The sequence below is a fragment of the Rhinoderma darwinii genome, chromosome 5, assembly GCF_050947455.1.
Source record: "Rhinoderma darwinii isolate aRhiDar2 chromosome 5, aRhiDar2.hap1, whole genome shotgun sequence".
Taxonomy (NCBI): domain Eukaryota; kingdom Metazoa; phylum Chordata; class Amphibia; order Anura; family Rhinodermatidae; genus Rhinoderma; species Rhinoderma darwinii.
The window spans coordinates 174,021,086-174,048,584 of NC_134691.1; positions in this window are offsets into that span (position 1 = coordinate 174,021,086).

Consider the following 27,499-nt stretch of genomic DNA (forward strand, 5'->3'; position numbering starts at 1 on the left):
TGCCTTATCTGATTGGTACTGACTTGATATTGCTTTGTATGTTTTCTTTCTGTATATTTTATTTTGAAACTTAATGAATATCAGATTATGAAAGAAAAAAAAAACAGGCCCCAAGATTTCATGAACCTATTCTTTTTACCTGAGTGAATCTATGTTGGTCACATTGTATCAAAAGCTTAGCACTATAAATCAGGCTACAGAAGACTGGCCCCCTTTTTTTTTTTTTTACTTGTAAGGCCCTTAAGGTAGCCCTGTGCGTAGCTTGCTCCACCTACTCCAGTACATTTTCTGTTACTAAGAGGGTCTCCACTCTTGGGGCAGTTTTGATGAGGCAGGCCATGCATTTCACCCCCTTACAGTTTGTAATGTGTCTTATCTCTATTCTCAAGGTAAGCACCAATATAGAATCTATCTGCACATTTCCCTCCATCTCATCATCACTTAAACAAATACTGTAAATTATATGTTGATTAGAGATGAGCGAACTTTTCAAAAGTTCAGTTCGGCTAGTTCGCCGAATTTCACAAAAAAGTTCGATTCGGACCGAACTAGTTCGGACCGAACCTGTCACTTACGTGCGCCGAGCATGCTACTGTCTCGGGTGCTGATAGAGTTAATGGGCTGCACTAACTCTTTCAGCAACCTTGACAGTACATGCTCGGCGCGCGGAAAATACAATTTAAATGTAATAAAAAAATAAAAATTATACGTTCGTACTTACTTTCCTCCTGTCCGGCCTCCAGCGATGACGTTTCATCCCTTTCGCCGCTGCAGCCAATCACAGGCTGTAGTGGCGGTCACGCACGTCAGGATGACGCTTCATCCCACGTGACCGCCTCTGCAGCCAATCACAGGCTGCAGCGGCGACATGGATGAAACGTCATCGCTGGAGGCCGGACAGGAGGAAAGTAAGTATGAACGTATTATTATTTTTTTTGGCATGTATGTATGTTTGCATGTATGTATGTATGTATGTATGTATGTATGTATGTATGTAGTCATGTATGTATGTATATATGTGCATGTATGTTTGCATGTATGTTGGCATGTATGTATATATGTGCATGTGTGTATGTATATTTGCATGTATATATTTGCATGTATGTTTGCATGTATGTATGTTTGCATGAATGTATGTTTGTATGTATGTATGTATGTATGTATGTTTGCATGAATGTATGTTGTCATGTATGTATGTTGTCATGTATGTATGTATGTATGTATGTATGTTGTCATGTATGTATATATGTGCATGTATGTTTGTATGTATATTTGCATGTATATATTTGCATGTATGTATGTTTGCATGTGTGTATGTTTGCATGTATGTATGTTTGTTGTTGGCATGTATGTATATATGTGCATGTATATTTGCATGTATATATTTGCATGTATGTATGTATGTTTGCATGAATGTATGTATGTATGTATGTATGTTTGCATTTTATGTATGTTTGCATGTATGTATGTATGTCGTCATGTATGTATGTTGTCATGTATGTATATATGTGCATGTTTGTATGTATATTTGCATGTATATATTTGCATGTATGTATGTATGCATGTATGTTTGCATTTATGTATGTTTGCATGAATGTATATTTGCATGTATGTATGTATGTTGTCATGTATGTATGTTGTCATGTATGTTTGCATGTTTTTATTTTTGCATGTATGTTTGCATGTATGTTTATATATATGTGCATGTATGTAATTATGTTTGCATGTATTTATGTTTGCATGTATATTTGTGCATGCTTGTATATATGTATGTATGTAGCTTTGCATGTCTGTATGTATGGTTTCATGTGTGTGTGTGTGTGTGTATGCATGTATGTATGATAGTTTGCATGTATGTATGTGTGTATGTTTGTATATATGTATGTATGTATGTATGTATGTATGTTTGCATGTATGTTTGTTTGTATATATGTCTGTATGGCCATGTATGATACTGTCTGCTGGCGCCCTGTATCTAAGTCAACTTCGCGGCAGGCTTCTATACATGGTATAACAGTCAGTATCACACATTAAACTGAATCTAAGCCTACGACATGTTTTATTTCATTATTTTTTTTTTTTACAGGTTTGTTGTTTGGACTACGTCGGTTTCGAGGACTACTTCGATGACGGTTTTTTTTTTCTACAATAAAATGGTTAATGAGGGTTGTGTTGGGGGTGCTTTATTTCAATAAAATATTTTATCTATATCTTTGTCTTTTTCTTTTCAAATTTTATTACTACCATTTTAGTAATGGCCGCTGTCTGAGTGACAACATCCATTACTAAGGCGAGGCTTAGTGTTAGCCGGTGCAGAGGCTAACACTAACCACCATTATTACCCCGGTACCCACCACCACCAGGGGTGCCGGGAAGAGCCAGGTACGATCCAGTACCCGACCATCTGTTGTGATGGTCGGGCTCTGGGGCGGCCGCAGGCTGGTATTATGAGGCTGGGAAGGGCCAAAAACAGTGGACCTTCCCACCCTTGTAATGCTAGGCTGCTGCTGTGTTGTATCTGGCTGGTTATAAAAGTGGGGGGGACCCCCACGTCATTTTTTTTTAATTATTATTATTTTTTTATTTTTTTTAAAAAGACATGGGGTTCCACCCAATTTATCATAACCAGCCACATACAACACAGTGTTATTAGCCTGGGAATGGACAAAACCAGTAGCCCTTCCCACCCATGTAATGCCAGACTGCTGCGGCCTTGTATATGGCTGGTTATTAAAAATGTGGGGGACCCGTCTATTGTTAAATTAAAAAAACAAAAAACGACGTGGTGTCCCCCCCATTTTTATAACCAGCCCGATACAACACAGCAGCAGCAGCCTAGCATTACAAGGGTGGGAAGGTCCACTGTTTTTGGCCCTTCCCAGCCTCATAATACCAGCCTACGGCCGCCCCAGTACCCGACCATCACAACAGATGGTCGGGTACTGGATCGTACCAAGCTCTTCCCGGCACCCCTGGTGGTGGTGGGTACTGGGGTAATAATGGGTGGTTAGTGCTAGCCTCTGCACCGGCTAACACTAAGTACCGCCTTAATAATGGACGCTGTCAATCAGCCAACTGCCATTATCTAGGCACTAATAAAGTTTAAAAAAAAACACAAAGACAATTCCTTTTTATTGAAATAAGAAATCCACAACAAAACCCTCGTTAACCATTTTATTAAAATTTGAAAAAACGTAGATCTACGCAGTAGTCCAACGAATCGAAGATGTAGTCCAATCGGTACATCAAAATCTGCAACAACATCAAAAAACAGTTATCAATGTGAACAATAACAATACTTCTACTCACCTACACACATATATACACGCACACACACAAACAACCATACACAAACACACACATATACACAAACACACATATAAACAAACACACCCATATATACACAAACACACACAAATAAACACACACCCATATACACAAACACACACATATACAAAAACACACAAAAACACACCCATATACACAAACACACACATATACAAAAACACACACACACACACAAACATCTACACACAAACATATATACAAACACACCCATATATACACAAACACACACATAAACACACACCCATATACACACATATACACAAACACACACACACAAACATCTACACACAAACATATACACATACACCCATATATACACACACATATATACACAAACACATATACACAAACACACCAATATATACACAAACACACATAAACACAAACACACATATAAAAAAAAACAGACAAAGACACATACCCAAACACACACACTGTTTCTTTTAAATGCTGCTGGGGAACCCGCTCGATCCACTATATAAGGCTGCGCTATAGTGCAGCATTTAAAAGAAACAGGATCCTGACCTGTCCATAGAGTTTAAGGCAGCACAGAGTATTTCAGGAGATGAGCGTGCAGATTCAGTGCTGCTGTGAACTCTGCTCTTACCATTACGTAGCTCTCAGTCTGTTACCTCTCCTCCACTCCTGTCCTCAAGAACACCTTCACATGATTGGCAAGTCACCACGTAATGGTAAGAGCAGAGTTCACAGCAGCACAGAGTATTTCAGGAGATGAGTGTGCGGATCTTGTGCGGGGTGGTGACTTGCCAATCATGTGAAGGTGTTATTGAGGACAGGAGTGGAGGAGAGGTAACAGACTGAGCTACGTAATGGTAAGAGCAAAGTTCACAACAGCACAGAATCTGCACTTCCTCTCCTGAAATATTCTGTGCTGCTGTGAACTCTGCTCTTACCATTACGTAGCTCTCAGTCTGTTACCTCTCCTCCACTCCTGTCCTCTATAACACCTTCATATGATTGGCAAGTCACCACTGCGCACAAGATCCGCACGCTCATCTCCTGAAATACTCTGTGGTGCTGTGAACTCTGCTCTTACCGTTACGTGGTGACTTGCCAATCATGAAGGTGTTATTGAGGACAGTAGTGGAGGAGAGGTAACAGACTGAGAGCTACGTAATGGTAAGAGCAGAGTTCACAGCAGCACTGAATCTGCACGCTCATTTCCTGAAATACTCTGTGCTGCCTTAAACTCTGTGGACAGGTCAGGATCCTGTTTCTTTTAAATGCTGCACTGTAGCGCAGCCTTATATAGTGGATCGAGCGGGTTCCCTAGCAGCATTTAAAAGAAACAGGATCCTGACCTGTCCACAGAGTTTAAGGCAGCACAGAGTATTTCAGGAGAGGAGAACGGCCGGCCACAGGCAGCCGGTAGTTTTTCCAAGCCGTGCTCCCATTATGCACACGACCGTAAAAACACCCGTTATTGCGGGTCGTAATTACGACCCGCAATAACGGGCTCATAGACTTCTGTTACCCACGGGTACCTTCCCGTTTTCTCACGGGAAGGTGCCCGTGCCGTTAAAAAAATAGAACATGTTCTATTTTTCTATTTTACGGGCCGTGCTGCTATAAAATTTAGGGTATGTTCACACGACAGCGTCCGTAACGGCTGAAATTACGGGGATTTTTCCGCCTGAAAACATCCCCGTAATTTCAGCCGTAACGGCATGTGCAGGCGCTTGAACGCCGCGTCCATTACGGACGTAATTGGCGCTGCTATTCATTGGAGTCAATGAATAACGGCTCCAATTACGGCCAAAGAAGTGACAGGTCACTTCTTTGACGCGGGCGTCTATTTACGCGCCATCATTTAACAGCGGCGCGTAAATATATGCCTCGTGTGAACAGACAAACGTCTGCCCATTGCTTTCAATGGGCAGATGTTTGTCAGCGCTATCGAGGCGCTATTTTCGGGCGTAATTCGGGGCAAAAAATCCCGAATTACATCCGTAATTAGTGCGTGTGAACACAGGGTATGTTCACACGCACTAATTACGGACGTAATTCGGGCGTTTTTGCCCCGAATTACGTCCAAAAATGGCGCCTCGATAGCGCTGACAAACATCTGCCCATTGAAAGCAATGGGCAGACGTTTGTCTGTTCACACGAGGCGTAATTTACGCGCCGCTGTCAAATGACGGCGCGTAAATAGACGCCCGCGTCAAATAAGTGACCTGTCACTTCTTTGGCCGTAATTGGAGCCGTTATTCCTTGACTCCAATGAATAGCAGCGCCAATTACGTCCGTAATGGACGCGGAGTTCAAGCGCCTGCATATGCCGTAACGGCTGAAATTACGGGGATATTTTCAGGCGGAAACATCCCCGTAATTTCAGCCGTAACGGATGCTGTCGTGTGAACATACCCTTATAATGACAGCACGGCTCGTAAAAGCGGCCGGCTGCCCGTGGCCGGCCGTGCTCGTAATTACGAGTCGTAATTACGAGTCGTAATTACGAGCACGACCCGTAAAATAAAAAAATAGAACATGTTCTATCTTTTTAACGGCACGGGCACCTTCCCGTGAGAAAACGGGAAGGTACCCGTGGCTAACAGAAGTCTATGGGCCCGCTATTTCGGGTTGTAATTACGACCCTTAATAACAGGTGTTTTTACGGTCATGTGCATGAGGCCCCGTAATGACGGGTGGCTACATGTGTGCACCCGTCATTACGGCAGCGTTGCTAGGCGACGTCAGTAAATAGTCACTCTTCAGGGTGCTGAAAGAGTTAACTGATCGGCAGTAACTGTTTCAGCACCCTGGACAGTGACTACCGATCACAATATAGAGTACCTGTAAAAAAAAAAAGACGTTCATACTTACCGGGAACTCCCTGCTTCCTCCAGTCCGGTCTCCTGGCCGTTGCCTTGGTGACGCGTCCCTCGCGACATCCGGCCCGACATTCCTTGATGACGATGCAGCCCATATGAGCGCTGCAGCCAATCACGGGCTGCAGAGGCCTCTGCAGCCAATCACGGCTGCAGAGGCCTCTGCAGCCAATCACAGGCTGCCGCGTCAGAAAAGAAGGTCGGACTGGAGGAAGAAGAGGGACTCGTCCGCAAGACAACGACCAGGTACGTATGAAATGCTTTTTATTTTTAATCAGCAGCCTCTTTTCTCTATCAGTGATTGATAGAGACAAGTGGCTGCCGATTTGTATAATATTTTTGACCGGGTTCGGTCAAAACGGGTTCGGCCGAACCCGGTGAAGTTCGGATTCGCTGCGAACCGAACTTTTCCGGAAGTTCGGACCGAAACCGGGTTCGGTTGTCCCGGTTCGCTCATCTCTAATGTTGATGAATTACAAAAAGTAGACAATAACATAAAATGATTTGTTTAGGAAGTGGTTCTTACATGAAATAAACAGATATATAACAGGTAATTCTGAACAAAGCTGCACGCACTCTCAGTGCACTCTCGGTACTCCACATATATTACTGCATGGACCAGGAGCTTGTTTTATTAAATTAGGTGCAAAAGAACTGTGGTGGCAAGACTTGCTTAACCAGTGCAGACTGGGAGCTGTTAGGTCAGGCAAGAGACATTTGGGCATACGTACTCCAAAAAAGTGGCAAATATGCAACAAAATGTTTATAACTGAATGATGAGTTATAACTGATAATTGATAATTTTATTGGACTAGTTTTGCTAACACAAAGCCAATAAAAACCCAAAACACTTCATAGTAAACCAATGGTTTTCCTGAAAGTTTATTTAATACAAATACAATTTCATTTTGAACTTTAAATTAGTTTTGATATTTTAGCTAAACATATTTTTTAAGGAAAGAAACAGTGTTAACAGTCTGCAATAAGTCAACACTCAACCTTCAAGAGTTGAATTTATGTCAAGCCAGACAAGGAAGTGAACTGCGTATAATTTGGAAAGTGCAGTAATTAGCTCATGAGAGAAATAACGGTGTATTCCATTGACATTGTGATAGCATTCCTTGACAAGACTAGCTCCAAATTTGCAAACTGTATTTTTCTTTTTTTGGCCAAATGATTAAACTTTCAGCTTTAGTGCTGCTGTTGTACTCTCATACAGTAAACACAACTCTGCAAATTGTAATGTGTTTTATATTTTTGCTAACTTGCTATCTACTGTACGCAAAGAAGAATAGAAAGAAGAACCTAATTAAAGGCTATGTACACCTTTAAAATATATTTTTTAATTTTTTAACCCTTTAAAGGAAAGGTGTCACGAAAAAAAAAAATTTGGATATCAATTTGCATTTAGTGTTTTATTATAAAATCTTTTATTTATGTGTGTGTTTGTTTTTTACTTTTTTCTTTTTTCTAACTTTTACTTCACTATGGGGGCTGCCATTTTGTTTTTCATCTCTGTATGTGTCGATTAACGACACATACAGAGATGGAATACGGCAGCTACAGTGCATAGGAGTCAATAAACGGGAGCCGTTCCATTGACTTTGCTCTATGGCTCTGTCCTGCGCAGACGCAGGTCAGAGTCACACAGAGCAGAGCAGCTGGTTGCAGGGAGAGAGCAGGCGCCATCTTGAAGACCAGCTGCACTGCAGGTAAGATGTGTGTCTCTGCATGTCCCACTCGCTACCTCACAGATCCCCGCTCTCGTGACCCCCGACGGGCCCCCCCACCCGATGCCCCCCCTTGAAACGGCCCCCCCGAAATGCCCCCCCCCCCCGAAACTCCCCCCCCCCGACGGCCACCCCTCCCTTGTGTGAAGGACACACAATGAAACTGTACTGGGAAAGCCCTGAACGGTAAATCTCTCTAGTTGTGCTGAGACTGTTTGGATATGTGACTAATGAACCTCTCCGTCTCAGCACAATTAGAGAGATTTATCGTTCATCGGTCTGGGAAAGCTGGGTGACCACCATTACCCCTCCTACTGGAGTGTGAGAGGTTCATTAGTCACATCCCCAAACACACTCCAGTAGGAGTAATGGTGGTCACCCAGCTTTCCCAGACCCCTGAATGATAAATCTCTCTAGTTGTGCTGAGACTGAGAGGTTCATTAGTCACATCCCCAAACAGTCTCAGCACAACTAGAGAAATTTACCGTTCAGGGGTCTGGGAAAGCTGGATGACCACCATTACCCCTCCCACTGGAGTGTGAGAGGTTCATTAGTCACATCCCTAAACACTCCAGTATGAGGGGTAATGGTGGTCACCCAGCTTTCCCAGACGCAGATATAACCAGGAAAGGGCTGGATATACGGGCTGAGGGTGCACAGGGTTTTTGGTGACCCCCTCTGTCATGTTATTGGGCCTAGGTTACCGGTTCATCAGACGGTGTTCATGTGACTATAACTCTGTCCATAACAAGAGACAGTGCACTCAAGACAAGCCCTGCCCTCATGCCGTAGTTGTGGTTCTGTCTGCGGTGATGGCGGTGGGTGGCTCTGACACCCGCCTCCCCCGTCTGGTCATCTCAGGACAGAAGGGGTGTCCGGATTGGAGACACAGCGCCGCACCTGTCCTCAGGTTTTGTCTGGTATTGCAGTTCACCTCCATTGAAGTGAATAGGACAGAGCTGTAATACCACACACGACCTGAGGACAGGTGCGGCGCCATGTTTTCCTGGACGACCCCTTTAAGACGTTTCCCGTGTGTGTGTGTGTGTGGCAGAGCGGAGTGTGCACGGGCGCCGCTGATACTTCATAGCCGCTTATCAGCTGTTTTGAAGAATCAGCGGCGAGCACCCCCCCACCCCACGCACACACACACACACACAAATCTCCCAAACACGCAAAATCAAGTGTAATCAAGCGTTTTTTATGTGGTTTTTTTTTTTGCACGTAAAATGTGCAAAAAAAAAAACATGTCAAATACACGGCGTGTGAACCGGTCAACTGAAAAGTCATTCACTTCACTTTCATCATTCTAAGGCTGGGTTCACACAACCTATTTTCAGGCGTAAACGAGGCGTTTTACGCCTCGATTTATGCCTGAAAAGACGGCTCCAATACGTCGGCAAACATCTGCCCATTCATTTGAATGGGTTTGCCGACGTACTGTGCTGACGACCTGTAATTTTACGCGTCGCTGTCAAAAGACGGCGGGGATAATAACAGCCTCGGCAAAGAAGTGCAGGACACTTCTTGGGACGTAATTTGAGCCGTTTTTCATTGAATTCAATGAAGAACAGCTCCAAATTACGGCCGTAATTGACACCTCGCAAAACGCGAGTACGAGCAATTACGTCTGAAATGACGGGGCTGTTTTCTCCTGAAAACAGCTCCGTCATTTCAGACGTAAATGCAGTTAGCGTGTCCACATACCCTAGGGGTATGTTCACACACAATGTTTTCAGCTGAAAAATCGGAAGCAGAACGCCTACAAGCATCTGCCCATTGGTTTCAATGGGAAATACGGCGTTCTGTTCCGACAGGGCGTTTTTTACGTGGTAGTTTTCCAAAAACGGCACGTAAAAAGACGCCCGACCAAAATGAAGTGCACATCACTTCTTGGAACTTTTTGGAGCCGTTTTTCATTGACTTTATAGAAAAACAGCTCCAAAAACGGCCGTTAAAAAAACGCGAGTTTGATTAAAAAATGGCTGAAAATCAGGAGCGGTTTTCCCTTTGTTTAGTAAGCGTGTGAACATACACTTAGCCTTTTGGTGTGTCCTAGAACTTCTTCCAGCTGCAGAATCACACCCAATATGGCTGCGGACACTGCTTAGCAATTTGAAGACACCTTTTCCTGGCTTGTGAGAGGGGGGGTGAGATTCCCTCCCACATTTACAGCAGCTGTGAGTCAGGTTGCTTTGCCTTATTCACCTTGCTGTAATTCTGGGAACTGCTCCCCCTGGTGGCCAACATTGGAAAACATGTCAAATTATTATTTAATTTTTAATACTTTCCACCATACGAAAAAAAAAAATAAATACAGCAAAAAAGTTAAAAAATATAATAGATATAAGTAACGACACTTAAAAAAAAAGGTTTAATTTGCGACACATTCCCTTTAAAGACTAAGCGTGTTTTTTCCTTATGGACCGGGCCAATTTTTTTAAATCTGACATGTGCTGCGTTTAAATTTAAATGCATTTAAATGTATCTGCTTGTAAGACAGTTAGTAATACCATATAAAAAAGTTACCAGTTAACATTTCCCATATGTCTGCTTTATGTTGGCTGCATTTTTTGAACATCCTTTTATTTTTCCAGGACGTTACAAGGCTTAGAAATTTAGCAGCAATTTCTCACATTTTCAAGAAAATTTCAAAAGCCTTTTTTTAGGGACCAGTTCAGTTCTGAAGTGGTTTTGAGGATCCTATATATTAGAAACACCCTATAGATCATCCCATTTTAAAAACTGAACCCCTCAAAGTATTCAAAACAGCATTTAGAAAGTTTCTTAACCCTTTTGGCCTTTCATAGGAATTAAAGCAAAGTAGAGGTGAAATTTAAAAATTTATTTATTTTTGCAGAAAATCCGTTTTAATCTATCTTTTTTCTATAACGCAGAAGGTTTTACCAGAGAATCTGAAATTTATATTTATTGCCCAGATTCTGTAGTTTTTAGAAACATCCCACATGTGGCCCTCGTGTACTACTGGACTGAAGCACCGGCCTCAGAAGCAATGGATCACCTAGTGGATTTTGGGGCCTTTTTTTTATTAGAATATATTTTAGGCACAGTGTCAGGTTTGAAGAGGTCTTGTGGTTAACAAACAGTGGAAACACCCCTAAAAGGACCCTATTTGGCAAACTACTATTTCTTATTATAGGAAAAAAATGAAAACGTTAAAAAACAGTACACATATTTGGTATCACCGCGTTCGTAACGGCCCAATCTATAAAACTATAATGTTATTTTTACCGCACGGTGAAAGCCGCAAAAAAATAAAAAATAAAAACAATGCCAGAATCACTATGTTTTGGTCACCACCCCTCCCAAAATATAGAATAAAAAGTGATCAAAAAGTCACATGTACCCCAAAATAGTACAAATAAAAACTACAACCCGTCCTGCAAAAAACCAAGCACTTACACCGCTTTTTTGACTGAAAAATAAAAAAGTTACGGCCCTCAGAATATGGTGACACAGAAAATAAATTATTTTATAAAGTAGTGATTTTATTGTGCAAACGCTGCAAAACATAAAAAAACTATATATATATATATATATATATATATATATATATATATATTTATGGTATCGCCATAATCGTAACGACCCACAGAATAAAGTAAAATTGTCATTTATAGCGCATTATGAACGCCGTAAGAAATAAAGAATTTAAAACGCCAAAATCATAGTTTTTTGGTCACCAAAGCTCTAAATAAAAACTACAGCTCGTCCTGCCAAAATTAAGCCCTCATACTGCTCAATTCATGGAAAAATAAAAAAGTTATGGCGTTTGCTATGCGTGGAGTGAAAAACTAAAATGTAAAAGCAAAAAAGGATCAGTCCTGCAAAGGTTAATTAATTTTTATTAAAAAAATAAATTATTACCACATGTTGGGTATTGCCATACTCGGGAGAGATTGTGTTACAAATTTAGGGTGACTTTTTCTCCTGTGAAAATGAAAAAAATCAACATTTTAGTGGACAAAAATGTTTATATTCATTTTCGTGGCCTAATTCTACTAAATTCTGCAAAACACCTGTGTGGTATAAATGCTTACTATATCACTAGAAAATTCCTTGAGGGGTGTAGCTTCCCAAATAGGGTAACTTTTGGGGTGTTTCCACTGTTTTGTTCCCTCCAGGGTGTTGCAATCGCGACATGGCACTAAAAACCAGCAAAATCTGTGCTCCAAATTCCATATGGCAATCCCTCCCTTCTGAGCCCTGCTATGAGTCCAAACAGCAGTTTATTACTACATATGGGGTATTTCCGTAATCGGGTGAAATTGCTTAACAAATGTTGGGGTGCATTTTCTTCTTTATTCCTTGTAAATATTACAAATTTCTATGTTTTTTCAGAAAAAAAGTAGATTTTCATTTTCATAGACTAACTCCAATAAATATAGTAAAATACCTGTGGGGTCAAAATGCTAACTATACCCATAGATAAATTCCTTGAGGGGTCTAGTTTCCAAAATGGGGTCACTTTTTGGGGGTTTCCACTGTTTTGGCACCACAAGACCTCTTCAAACCAGGCCCCAAAATCCTGTAGGTGCTCTTTTGCTTCTGAGGCCAGTGTTTCGGTCCATTAGGGCACTAGGGCCACATGTGGGATATTCCTAAAAACTGCAGGACCTGGACAATAAATATTGAGTTGTGTTTCTCTGGTAAAACTTTCTGAGTTACAGAATTTTTGTTATTAGAAATGAATTTCGGAAAAAAAAAATTGAAATTTGTAAATTTCCACTCTAATTTGCTTTATTTCCTGTGAAACGCCTAAAGGGTTAAGAAACTTTCTTAATGCTGTTTTGAATACTTTGAGGGGTGCAGTTTTTAAAATGTGGTTATTTATTGGGGGATTCTAATATATAAGGCCATCAAAACCACTTCACAACTACACTGGTACCTGTAAAAATAGCCTTTTGACATTTTCTTGAAAATGTGAGAAGTTGCTGCTAAAGTTCTAAGCCTTGTAACATCCTAGAAAAATAAAAGGATGTTCAAAAAATGATGCTAACATAAAGTAGACATATGGGAAATGTTAAATAGTGACTATTTTGTGTGGTATTACTATCTGTTTTACAAGCAGATACATTAAAAATTTCGAAAAATGCAATTTTTTCAAATTTTCTCTAAATTTGGTGTTTTTCACGAATAAATATTGAATTCATCGACCAAATTTTTCCACTATCATATAGTACAATATGTCACGAGAAAAAAATCTCAGAATCGCTTGGATAGGTAAAAGCATTCCCAAGTTATTACCACATAAAGTGACACACGTCAGATTTCAAAAAATCGACTGTGCCACAAGGCTAAAACAGGCTGCGTCCTAAAGGGGTTAAACCTTAATGACCAAGCTATTTTTTACGTTTTTCCATCGTCGCATTCAAAGAGCTATAACTTTTTTTATTTATGCATCGCCATAGCTGTATAAGGCCCCATGCACACGACCGTGCCCGCAATCACGGCCCGCGATTGCGGGCACGGCCGGCCGCCGACTGACAGCCGCATTTTCGGGCCGTGCTCCCATACAAAGTATGGGAGCACGGCTCGCAAAATGCAAAAGAACGGACATGTTCCATAATTCCCGGAACATTTCCACGGCACCGACACCCTCTGTAGTGCTACGGAAAGGTGTCAGTGTTCAATGAAAGTGAATGGCTCCGTTTTTGCGGACCGCAGTTGCGGTCCGCAAAAACTGAGGTTTTTTACGGTCGTGTGCATGGGGCCAAAGGACTTGTTTTTTGCAGGACAAGTTATATTTTTTAATCGCAACATATTGGGGTACATATAATTTATTGATTAAATTTGAATTCACTTTTTTTCAGGGGGTAATATAAAAAAAATAAAGCAATTTTGCCACTCTTTTTTTGCGTCCTTAATTTACGCAATTTGCCGTGTGGTATAAATAACATAATAACTTTATTCAGCGGGTTGCTTTGATTGCGACGATACCAAATTTATATAGTTTTCTTGTGTTTTACTACTTTCACACAGTAAAAACACAGTTTTTTGAACATTTTTAGTTTTTGTGTCAATATTTGAAGAGCCATAACTTTTTTTATTTTTCTGCCGATGCAGCTGTATGAGGGCTTTTTTTGCGGAACAACAACAATACTGGCATTGTTTTTTTATTAAATTTTTACAGCGTTCAAAGAGCAGGTTAAATAACATAACAGCTTTATAGTTGGGGTCGTTACGGACACGGCAAGACAAAATATGTGTAACTTTTTTCTAATTTTTTTTTCATAATAAAGCATTTTGTAAGGGGAAAAAGTGGGTTTGGCATTTTTTTTTTCCTTTGGGGTTTTTATTTATTTATTTATTTAGTTAACTTTCTTAAACTTTTGTTATTAGTCCCACTAGGTGATTTTACTAATACTTCTGTATTGCAGTGTTTTATTGCCTGTCAGTGTAAAACTGACAGGCATCTGCTAGGCCATGCCTCTGACCTAGCAGGCATTAACTAGAGGAAGACCTGGGGGGATTTCTAAGGCCCTCGCCTACCATAGAAAGCACAAACACCCTGCGATCGCATAGCAGGGTACCGATGGGGTGAGAGAGGGAGCCCCCTCCGTCCAAAACCACTTTGATGCAGCGCTCGCTATTGAGCGCCCCAACTAAGTGGTTAAAGTGCAGATTTTGATCAGACTTCTCGAGCAGTGCTGCTCCAAGCCCTCAGCTACGGAGCTTTTACTGCTCCCGGCAGCATTGCTTTATTCTGATGCAGCGCCGTGAAAAGGCGTATGCATCAGAATAAAGCCCGTTAGTGGCCGCCATGAAAAGGCATATTGTCAGTCACTTACGTGTTAAGGACTTTATTGAGGGGTATACTGAGCATTTTGACACCACAGGTTTTTTGCTGAATTTAGTGGAATTATTCAATGAAAATTAAAATCTAAATTTTTTTCCCACTAAATTGTACACTTTCTTGATTTTGACAAGGTTAAATGAGAAAAAGAACCCAAACATTTGTAAAGCAAAGGGTATGTGCACACACACTAATTACGTCCGTAATTGACGGACGTATTTCGGCCGCAAGTCCCAGACCGAACACAGTGCAGGGAGCCGGGCTCCTAGCATCATACTTATGTACGACGCTAGGAGTCCCTGCCTCGCTGCAGGACAACTGTCCCGTACTGTAATAATGTTTTCAGTATGGGACAGTTGTCCTGCAGCGAGGCAGGGACTCCTAGCATCGTACATAAGTATGATGCTAGGAGCCCGGCTCCCTGCACTGTGTTCGGTCCGGGACTTGCGGCCGAAATACGTCCGTCAATTACGGACGTAATTAGTGTGTGTGCACATACCCAAACTCTTCTGAGCATGGAAATACCCCATATGTGGTAATGAACTGTTTTACAGGTTGGGTTATTACGAACGAGGTAGTACCAAATATGTGTGCTTTTTTTTAAAGTTTTAGTTTTTTTTCTTATAATAAATGCCTTATTATAGGAAAATAGGCAACATTTTTATAACTTTTTTTTTGTTTGTCCCACTAGGGGACTTGAAGGCCTGCACCTCTGATCTTTACTCTAGTACATTGCACTACCCACATAGTGCAATGTATTAGAGCTGTCAGTAATTCATTAACAGCAAGCCTATTAGGCTCCACCTCTGTGCGGGGCCTAATGGGCTTTCATACATGGCAGGTTGCCATAGCAGCGATTGTCAGCGATCACATCATGGTGATTCCGGTCGGTTAGAAACCACTAAGATGCTGCAATCGCTTTTGATTGCGGCATCTAAGGGGTTAATAGCAGGGATCGGAGCTAGCTCCGTACCCTGTCTTTACAGCAGGGTGTCAGCTGTAACATACAGCTGACACCCGTGGCTGATGGTGCAGGCTCAGCTTCTGAGCCCGCCACCATCTTCCATTTGTGTTTCGAAGGCCTCAATACTGGGCAGACAGAAGGCCATTGTTAGGCCTCCTGTTTCCAACAGCTGATAGGGTAGAAATTGGCTCCCCGTTTTTTTTTGCTGGGTAAATATGCTGCAATGCTGTGATTGGTCAGTGACCGCCGATATCACTGTTCTGTCACTATGTCTTTTGACATGGGGACGGAACAAAACCATGACATAACTGTACCTCATGGTGCCTTAAGGCGTTAAGGGGTTAATAATAAAATGTGTATTAGTGTGTTTTGTGCAACTTTTGAAATACTTTTTTTTTAAATTATGTTTACCTTTTGAGATACAGCTGCTTTGTATTCTGTATGTAGAGCAGCTGTATCTTGCACTGAAACCTGTATCCGTTCAGTGACAGCGGGTCCTGCATGTCTCTGATACGCAGGATCGAGCTGTTACCAATCACATCTATGTTAATAATTTGAAAACAGGTGGATCCTTTGTGTTTTAGAGACACACAGAACCTGTCAGTGTCACTGACCTGACAGATTCAGGTCTCAGCACAAGACACAGCTGCTCTGTATACAGGATACAAAGCAGCTGCATCACAAAAAGTTAAAATATTTTTTCATAAAAAGCATTTAGAAAGTTACACCAAACACACTGATAGACATTTTAATTTTAAACATAGCCTGTAAGCAAATCCACTGCAGTATAATCACAATACTGTACTAAATGCTATTGTCTGTCTGTGTGTCTTACAGAAAGTATTATGATTACATTTAGATTCCCTTTTATAAAATATTTTGTATGGATTTTTGTACTTTTTACAATTTAAAAAGAAAAATTGAATCAATGTTTTTGTATGAATGAGTATAGATATTTTTATAGTGCCTGACATGCTTTATTTAACAGTCAATTTATCTTTTTTTATGTTGAGGGCAGTGGCTCCTTACAATTGGTGTATTATACTGGGTTTTGAAAAGAGGTATCTCATGCCATGCATTTATTGTAAATTTGATTGCCGCTGTGTTTTCCAGATGAGTTGGTATATTATTGTCAAGATCATAAATCTTCTTACATTATAAGAAGAAATAACCCATGTGCTGCCAGTAGTTTCTGAACATGGAAATTTAATCTGGTTTAGATGTGTGTTAGATACAGAAGTTTAGATGCACAAAGGGCTCTAGAATATGTGCTATACAATATAAAATTTATTTCATTAGGCATTAAATTGATGTTGTATGGAGTTTGACCTTTTAGAGATACACAAACTCTTGTATGATCGTTTATGGATAGAAAAAAGTTATACGGGTGGCCAGCTAGCTGCTTTTTGGGAGCCACAAAAATGTCTGCCTGTCATTTTCAGATCCTCTACCATGGCAGCATAGAATATACCACAGTAGTTTTTTTCAGTTGTATATCCCATCCTAACCTTACCTCAGATTACCCTGGCCATACCTTCAAAACATACTCCAATTACAGTCTCAAGACAATGCTATGTTAACCTAAATTGTATCACATTGTAGTGCTCATAGCAGGAAATCTCCACACTAGGACCTTACCTAGTAGCTACATAGTGATGCCTCATTGCAGATATGCCACACGGTAATGTCCATACAGTAGTGCTAGAATAAGTAGTATTATTACAGTAATTGCAACCATATAGTTCTTTTCACACCTGTGTGCACACCACACAGAATTACCCATGAATTAGTGTGTCAATACATAGTGTCGTTACTGTTAAAACACTACTTATACACCATACACCGTTGCACCATAATATAGCTCCGTTCTCTCCTCCCTGGCCCTGAAACTTTCTTTTCTCCACCAACAGGAACTTATATTTAAGCAGTCAATTAGCAGCCACCATATGTTGCTGTCACTTCCCTTCCTGCCCTGTCACTCTTTATTGTCAGGAATTCTGTCAGTCCGAAACCATGTATGACTGATGTCTTTTATCATGACAGGTTTGTAACATTCTGGATAAGCACCAGGAATCTGTGAATGTCTTACTACATAGTAAACACTTAGTGGGGAGTTGCGGAGTCAGAAGCCACACAAAAGATTCATGTTAGCGGCACATGGTTTCTGAGCCACAATATGGCTGAACTGGATATACATTTATATAACATTTCCAGAATCGACCCTTTACAAAACATCAGTGTAAATAAAAGGGACCGATTAATGTCAAATCACATTTCTGATAATAAAAGTGAAAAACTGACAGGCAAGTTAAAGTGTATGTTCACAAATGCCAGAAGTCTAGCAAGCAAAATGGGGGAGCTGGAGGCCTTGATACTGGAAGAAAATATAGATATAGTTGGTGTTGCTGAAACATGGCTGGACTCTTCACATGACTGGGCTGTAAATCTACAGGGTTTTACACTTTTTCGGAAAGACAGGACAAATAGGAAAGGTGGTGGTGTATGTCTGTATGTGAGAAGTGATATGAAGGCGAGTGTGAAAGAGACAATAGTGGGTGAAGACTGTGAGGAGGTTGAAACCTTGTGGGTGGAACTAGAAAGGGAGGTAAACACTGAAAAAATTACTTTTGGTGTAATCTATAGACCCCCCAATATAACTGAGGAGATGGAAGTTCAGCTATATAAACAGATGGAGCGGGCTGCACAGGCGGGTACTGTAGTGATAATGGGAGATTTTAATTTCCGGGATATTAATTGGTGTCATGGTTCGGCTTCAACTGCAAAGGGGAGACATTTCCTCAACCTGTTGCAGGAAAATTTTATGGGCCAGTTTGTGGAAGACCCGACTAGAGGTGAAGCTCTGTTGGATCTGGTCATTTCTAATAATGCAGATCTTGTTGGGAATGTCAATGTTCGTGAAAACCTCGGTAACAGTGATCACAATATAGTTACATTTTACCTATACTGTAAAAAACAAACGCAGGCTGGGAGGGCAAAAACATTTAATTTTAAGAAAGCCAATTTCCCCAGGATGAGGGCTGCAATTCAGGATATAGACTGGGAAGAACTAATGTCAAATAATGGAACAAATGATAAATGGGAGATTTTCAAATCTACTTTGAGTTATTATAGTGCAAAATTTATTCCTACAGGTAATAAGTATAAACGACTCAAATTAAACCCCACATGGCTTACACCTTCTGTGAAAGGGGCAATACATGACAAAAAAAGGGCATTTAAAAAATACAAATCTGAGGGTACAGCTGTAGCCTTTGTAAAATATAAAGAGCTTAATAAAATCTGTAAAAATGTAATAAAATTAGCAAAAATACAAAATGAAAGGCAGGTGGCCAAGGATAGTAAAACAAATCCTAAAAAATTCTTCAAGCATATAAATGCAAAAAAGCCAAGGTCTGAACATGTAGGACCCCTAGATAGTGGTAATGGGGAGTTGATCACAGGGGCTCAAGAGAAGGCAGAGTTACTAAATGGGTTCTTTAGCTCTGTATATACAACAGAAGAAAGAGCAGCTGATGTAGCCGGTGCCAGTGCTGTTAATATATCAGTTGATATACTGAATTGGATGAATGTAGAGATGGTCCAAGCTAAATTAAATAAAATAAATGTGCACAAGGCTCCGGGACCAGATGGGTTACACCCTAGAATTCTTAAAGAGCTTAGTTCAGTTATTTCTGTCCCCCTTTTCATAATATTCAGAGAATCTCTAGTGACTGGTATAGTGCCAAGGGACTGGCGCAGGGCAAATGTGGTGCCTATTTTCAAAAAGGGCTCTAGGTCTTCCCCGGGTAATTATAGACCAGTAAGCTTAACATCCATCGTGGGGAAAATGTTTGAGGGGCTATTGAGGGACTATATACAGGATTATGTGACAATAAATAGCATTATAAGTGACAGCCAGCACGGTTTTACTAAGGACAGAAGTTGTCAAACTAACCTAATCTGTTTTTATGAAGAGGTGAGCAGAAGTCTAGACAGAGGGGCCGCTGTGGATTTAGTGTTTTTGGACTTTGCAAAGGCATTTGACACTGTCCCCCATAGACGCCTAATGGGTAAATTAAGGACTATAGGTTTAGAAAATATAGTTTGTAATTGGATTGAGAATTGGCTCAAGGACCGTATCCAGAGAGTTGTGGTCAATGATTCCTTCTCTGAATGGTCACCGGTTATAATTGGTGTACCCCAGGGTCCAGTGCTGGGACCACTATTATTCAACTTATTTATTAATGATATAGAGGAAGGGATTAATAGCACTATTTCTATTTTTGCAGATGACACCAAGCTATGTAATATAGTTCAGACTATGGAAGATGTTCATGAATTACAGGCAGATTTAAACAAACTAAGTGTTTGGGCGTCCACTTGGCAAATGAAGTTTAATGTAGATAAATGTAAAGTTATGCATCTGGGTACCAACAACCTGCATGCATCATATGTCCTAGGGGGCGCTACACTTGCGGATTCACTTGTTGAGAAGGATCTGGGTGTACTTGTAAATCATAAACTCAATAACAGCATGCAGTGTCAATCAGCTGCTTCAAAGGCCAGCAGGATATTGTCGTGTATTAAAAGAGGCATGGACTCGCGGGACAGGGATGTAATATTACCACTTTACAAAGCATTAGTGAGGCCTCATCTAGAATATGCAGTTCAGTTCTGGGCTCCAGTTCATAGAAAGGATGCCCTGGAGTTGGAAAAAATACAAAGAAGAGCAACGAAGCTAATAAGGGGCATGGAGAATTGAAGTTATGAGGAAAGATTGAAAGAATTAAACCTATTTAGCCTTGAAAAAAGACGACTAAGGGGGGACATGATTAACTTATATAAATATATTAATGGCACATACAAAAAATATGGTGAAATCCTGTTCCATGTAAAACCCCCTCAAAAAACAAGGGGGCACTCTCTCCGTCTGGAGAAATAAAGGTTCATGCTGCAGAGGCGACAAGGCTTCTTTACTGTGAGAACTGTGAATCTATGGAATAGCCTACCGCAGGAGCTGGTCACAGCAGGGACAGTAGATGGCTTTAAAAAAGGGTTAGATAATTTCCTAGAACAAAAAAATATTAGCTCCTATGTGTAGAAATGTTTCCTTCCCTTTTCCCTTCCCTTGTTTGAACTTGATGGACATGTGTCTTTTTTCAGCCGTACTAACTATGTAACTATGTAACTATGATAATGCGGTTGCCCAGGTAGGGCTTTCAGCAAACTGCAAGTTGGGCATTAAGGACTCTATAAGTGCATTTTAATGTACATTCATCTTTCTCTCTCTTATAGTCTAATGGAATTAGTTAGGAATAATAATGTTATTAAGACATATACACTACTCTTCGTCTTTCATATTAAAGCTTGAAATCCATAAAAAACTGCTATTTGGAATTATCTAAAAATCTACAATTTTGCAACTAAGGCTACATAATTCATAGAAAACTCAAATAAAAGGAGGATATGTCGCATGAATATTACACTATGCAACTGACTATTGCAACGATATGGATATAAGTTTTTCGTTCACTTTAAATTCAAATAGTATCATTGCCTGTATGAATGATTAAAAATTGAATTTTATTGCGGTAAGTCAAAACACTAAAACAAAGGCTAAGTAGCCAAAATACTAGACCGGTGTAAGCAAAGTGACCAGGGAGGGGGGTACAGAGCAGGTATCACATGCATCTGTGCAACTCCAGTACCAATGTGTCACTCCCCCTTCCTGCTTATTGTGATATCATGCCCTGGTCACATATGCCAAGAGTTGCGTCTATACGCGTTTCTGCACCCCAGTTTACAGAGTGCATCATCAGGGGTCACATTCGTTATTATAATTTAACACCTAATGGCCGGTGAGCACCTATTGAGTGCTCATACATTCACCCAGCTCATGCACGACACTAGTCAGCTGGTCACACACGAGCCGGACGAATGCTGGACATAAATAAGCATTGTCCCTCCCACCAAGTGGTGACGCGGCGTCCGTCCAGCCAAGGGGTGAGCCTCCGGACCCGCTGACCAAGCACAGGGAGGATGCGACAAGCATACCTAGTAACCAGGGATCAATAGGCGGCCATACCGAAGTCCTCTGTGAGATTAACAGTGGCAGCAGGGTGAGCATAAAAAGAAAATGTCAAATCATTGCAACTAATACAAATCGGATGAAATGAGCAAAGGGCCAGTGAAAATAAAGAGACGCCCAACAAGGGGCGGGCCAGTGAGATTGAGTAACATTTGAAAAGGCTAAAAAGCAAAAAGCCCTCCACTACAAAAGTCCTCATAATGTATATAAAGGGGACTATAAGTCTAAAGAGGGTGGACTAAAACTGTCACTACATGTGGGAGAGATTGGGTTAAACAGCACCATCCCCACACCCGTATTGCATGCCTGAACATGGAGAGGCCATGGACGTGGGGCCTGTGAACAATAAAAAAGAAGATTAAGCGACACTACATGTCAATGAAAATATAGGGGGCATGTAGAAGGGTAAGGGCGACCCTATAAGAAGAACAGCGAGAAGACAGACCGTAGTTAGAGGAAGCAGGTGTAAGAAATCTGTTCATTGAGACCCGCAGGTTTGATGGTATGCATGCGGAATATCCATTGTGCCTCTTTTTGCAGGATCCACTTATCAAAATTACCCCCTTAATAAATGGCCGTATCTGCTCAATGCTCTGAAATTTAATGGCAGCTGTATTACTGTGGGGACATCCCGCACATGTCATGCAACCGGAGTAGCTTCGTTTCTTCGTATGACACCTATGTGGTCACTAATCCTTCTTCTAAATTCTCTGATCATCTTTCCCACATATTGGAGCCCACATACACAGGTTATGAGGTAAACAATCCCCCTGGTTTTACAGTTAATGAAGGATTTGTTCTCATATATCTTTCCTGTAGTATTGCTAGAAAAATGTATTTGGCACAATATGGATTCACAGGCCCTACAGGACCCACATATAAACATTCCCTTTACTCCATGTGTCAGCCAGGATGTCTGTATGGGTGGTTGCAGATGGCTGTGCACCACCCTAGTTCTAATATTTATACCCCTCCTATATGTCACAGAGGGTCTATCTCCAACCAGACGCCCAATGTCAGGGTCAGTCTTTAAGATCCCCCAGTAGGCCTGTAGGATTCTAATTATATCCTCATTTGCTGAATCAAAGGTCCCTTTGATCCGTATTTGGTCATCAGTATTGCACTTTTTCGAATTAAGCAATTCAGTTCTATCACAACTAAAGGCATTCTTATATGCTGACCTAAGGACTCCATGGGGGTATCCTCTACAGAGAAATCTGTTTTTCAGATCAGATGCAAGAATCCCAAAATCAGTGATCGTAGAGCAATTTATCCGTGCCCTCAAGAACTGCACCTTTGGTATCCCCTTTCTCAACAGTGTAGGATGCCAACTCTCTCACCGGAGAAAGCTGTTGGTTGCTGTGTCCTTTCTATAAAAGCTGGTTTGAATGCATCCTTGTTCTGTCTTAAAGATGTTAATATCAAGAAACTTCATTTTACTATCATGAATCTCGGAGGTAAAGAAAAGTCCCATCTCATTAACATTGAGAACAGCTACGAACTCTTTTTTTTTTTTTTTTGCAATTATTGATTTATTTATTTTTTATCCAGATTACAAAGTGTTGTCCAAATATATCATTCATACTCAGCTCCATCCTGAGCTGGAACAAAGCAAAGGAAAAAGAAAAGAAAAAAAAAAAAAGAAGAGAAAAAAAAAGAAACAAATTAACACAGCTATCAGAATACACCAATACTCAGTTAATTATAAAATAGTATAATATACTATATACCCGGTCTCATTCCACCTGATCTCATTACACTTCAGCTTGTTGACACAGGGGGCTATTAGCCCAATAAATCCAAATGTTATTAAATGTAGGGAATGTGAATTTACCATATGCTATAATCTTTAAATACACATAAGAAGTATTAATTATCACTAGTAATTCTTCCAGCTCAGGGGCGTGAACACTTTTCCAGTGTCTAGTCAGAACTAATTTAGCCATCACCAGGATTTTACATGTTAAGGTTCAGTATCTTGGAGGGATAACCTCCATATGTAAGTATAGCAAAGCTAGGTGAGGAGACATAGGAATTTTAAAAAGCATTAAGGATTCTAACATATTGAATACACGTTTCCAATATTCTTGGATGACAGGACAATCCCAAAGTATATGCAGCAAGGTGCCCTTATATCCGCATCCTCTCCAACAATCCGCAGAGGAATTTGGGTATATGTTATGTAGCCTATAAGGTGTGTAGTACCAATGTAGGTTGGTTTTAACAGCTGCTTCTACATGTTACCTACATTGTAAGGTGGAGTGAATGAGTTTAAAAGCTTAGAACCATTGATCATTCCCGAAGGTTATTCCTAGATTTTTTTTCCCATATTCTAATATTTAGTTTTTTTCTAAATTCAATATTGGCTTTTATAGTCTTATAGATACCTTTAATATTTTTCATGTATTTATTATCCATCCAAACAGCTTCAAATTACAAAAAGGGTGAAAGTCACTGAGTCTAGAAACATAATGTCTAATTTGCAGATATTTGTAGAAGTCGTTTCTTGATAATGAGTAGTTAGACATTAAATATTTGAAGGAACTAAGTTGATTCTGCTGATATATATGAGATAAATTAGTTATACCTCTGATATTCCAGTTTGTTCAATTTAAATCAGGAATAGCTAATTCAAAAATGTCAATAGGAAAGTGTGAATTAGGGAGAGAGATTTTGTTCATCGATTCTTTCTGCAGGTATGACCAGCAGGTTAAAATAGCTGTCATAAGTGAAGAAATTCTAGAGGGAATGGGGGTATTCCAAAAAGCTAAGAAAAAAAGTGCTTTAATATTAGAAGGGAAGATGTAGGAGGACTCAATTTGAACCCAATGTTTAGAGAGGTTTGCTTGCCAACCTGAACTAAAAAATGCCACTAGGGTCGCTACATAATAACCATACAAATTAGGAATTACCAATCTAGTCAGTATGTGGGAAGTCACCCTCGGTTTGTGATAAGACCATATATATCCCATAAGAATTTTTTGGAGGCGGCGAAAAAATTACTTTGGAATATTTATTGGGACCGTTCAAAATAAATATAAGAGCTTCGCTAATAGTAACATTTTAAAAGTAGCTACTCTGCCCACCCATGATACTTCAAATTTATGTAATCTGCTGGTTTTCAATTGAATAGTTGTTAAAAAAAGGTTTGTAATTGGCACGAAATAAGGATTTATGTTGTCGTGTCATGGTGGTGCCAAGATATTTGATGGCATCCTCCTGCCAATCAAAAGGATACTTGTTTTTAAGATAATGAAGTGTTGATGAGGGAAGATTTAATGGTAGTATTTGGGACTTTTGGGTATTAAGTTTATACAAAGAGAGCCGCCCATATGTTTGAATGCTCTCTAAAGCAGATTTCAGAGAATCTACTGCGGATGATAGTGAAAGTATGATATCGTCTGCATATAATGATATAGTGTGGGTTCTGTTTCTCATATGTATCCCATGGATGTTTGCATGTGTTCTTAAAAGTTGTGCGAATGGTACCATGGATAAGATAAACAATAGTGGGGATAGAGGGCATCCCTGTCTAGTGGCATTTGTAATTTGAAAACTATCGGATGGAACACCATTAGTATAAACTCTAGCGGAAGGATTTGAATATAATGCCTTAATAGCCATGAGTATGGCCCCCTTGAATCCCATTATTTCAAGAGTAGAAAAAGCATATGCCCAGTGAATGCAGTCAAAAGCTTTTTCCGCGTCAAGAGCTAACATAACTTATGGAGTATGTGACTGTTCGATATGATATAATAAATTTAGCACTCTACGAGTACCAATCAATAGAGGCAGAAGAGGAGCGAGTCTTACAGCTAAGATCTTTGTATAAAGTTTGATGTTTGTATTCATTAGTGAGATAGGGCGAAAAGTCTGAGGAATATCCATGGATTTACCCGATTTGGGAATAGTTATAATTAAAGCAGATTGGTATTCTGCTGGCATAGTTCCAGATGACATAGCCTTCCGGAAAAATCTGCTCATATAGGGAGTTAGGATACTCTGTAAAGACTTATAATACATATTGGAAAGTCCATTTGGACCAGGGGATTTATCATTAGGTAATTGCTGAATTGCACTAGAAATGTCTGCTTCCAATATTGGTGAGTTTAGACTGGATAATGGTTCCTCCGAGAGTACAGGTAAGGCCAAATTTAGGAGAAAATTTTGAATATCCATCTCAGATGGATGAGGAGAGGTTGAATCCATTTTTAGATTGTAAAGTGATGAGTAAAAGTTCTTAAATTGATTGGCTATATCTCTAGGGTGTGTTTGTTTAATTTTAGTGAGAGGGTCTATGAGGAACGGTATTTTCGATTTCTGATGTTGTGTTTTGAGACGTGTTGCTAACAATTTACCAGCTTTGTTATTTTGTGAATAATATTTGGCCTTGGTTTTTTTTAGGTTCTTTCCATAATCAAATAAAAGGCTCCAACGGAGACGCTGACGAAGATTAAGCAGTTGTTCTGCTTGTTGCCGAGTCAGTGTATTTTTATTCTGGATGTCTAGATGTTGAATTTCTAGATTGTAAAGTGATGAGTTAAAGTTCTTAAATCGATTGGCTATGTCTCTAGGGCATGTTGGTTTAATTTTAGTGAGAGGGTCTATGAGGAACGGTATTTTCAATTTCTGATGTTGTGTTTTGAGACGTGTTGCTAACAATTTACCAGCTTTGTTATTTTGTGAATAATATTTGGCCTTGGTTTTCTTTAGGTGCTTTTCATACTCAAATAAAAGGCTCCAACGTAGTTGCTGACGAAGATTAACCCGTTAGTGACCGGCCCATCGTTTTTCTACGTCGGTCACTAATGGGCCTTATTCCGATGCCATAGACTTTTTACGTCGCGGCATCGGAATAAGTAAACAGAGCAGGGAGCTGTCAAATCTCCCTGCTCTCAGCTGCTAGAGGCAGCTGAGGGCTGGGAGCGTCCCTGCTCTGCCGTGTGAGATCGATATTAGTATCGATCTCACACGTTTAACCCCTCAGATGCGGTGCTCAATAGCGAGCACCGCATCTGAGTGGTTTTGGAGAGAGGGAGGGAGCTCCCTCTCTCTCCCACCGACACCCGGCGATACGATCGCCGAGTGTCTGTGTCTCTAATGGCAGCCGGGGGTCTAATAAAGGCCCCCGGGCTGCCTGAAGTGAATGCCTGCTAGATCATGCCGCAGGCATGACCTAGCAGATGCCTGTCCGTGTTAAACGGACAGGCAGTAATACACTGCAATACAAAAGTATTGCAGTGTATTATAAATGTGATCGCAGAATCGCATATTATAGCCCCCTAATGGGACTAGTAAAAAAGTGAAAAAAAAGTTTAATAAAGTTAATTAAAAAAAATGTTGAAAAAAAAATGAAAAACCCAGCTTTTCCCCTTACAAAATGCTTTACTATTAAAAAAACAAAATAAAGTGAAAAAGTTACACATATTTGGTATCGCCGCGTCCGTAACGACCCCGACTATAAATCTATTACATTATTTAACCCGCACGGTGAACGCCGTAAAAAAAAAAAAAAAAAACTATGGAAAAATTGCTGTTTTCTGTGAATACTGACTTTAAAAAAATGTAATACAAAGTGATCAAAAAGTCGCATCTACTCCAAAATGGTACCAATAAAAACTACAAGTCGTCCCACAAAAAAAAATCCCTCATACAACCGCATGGGCGAAAAAATAAAAACGTTACGGCTCTTCAAATATGGAG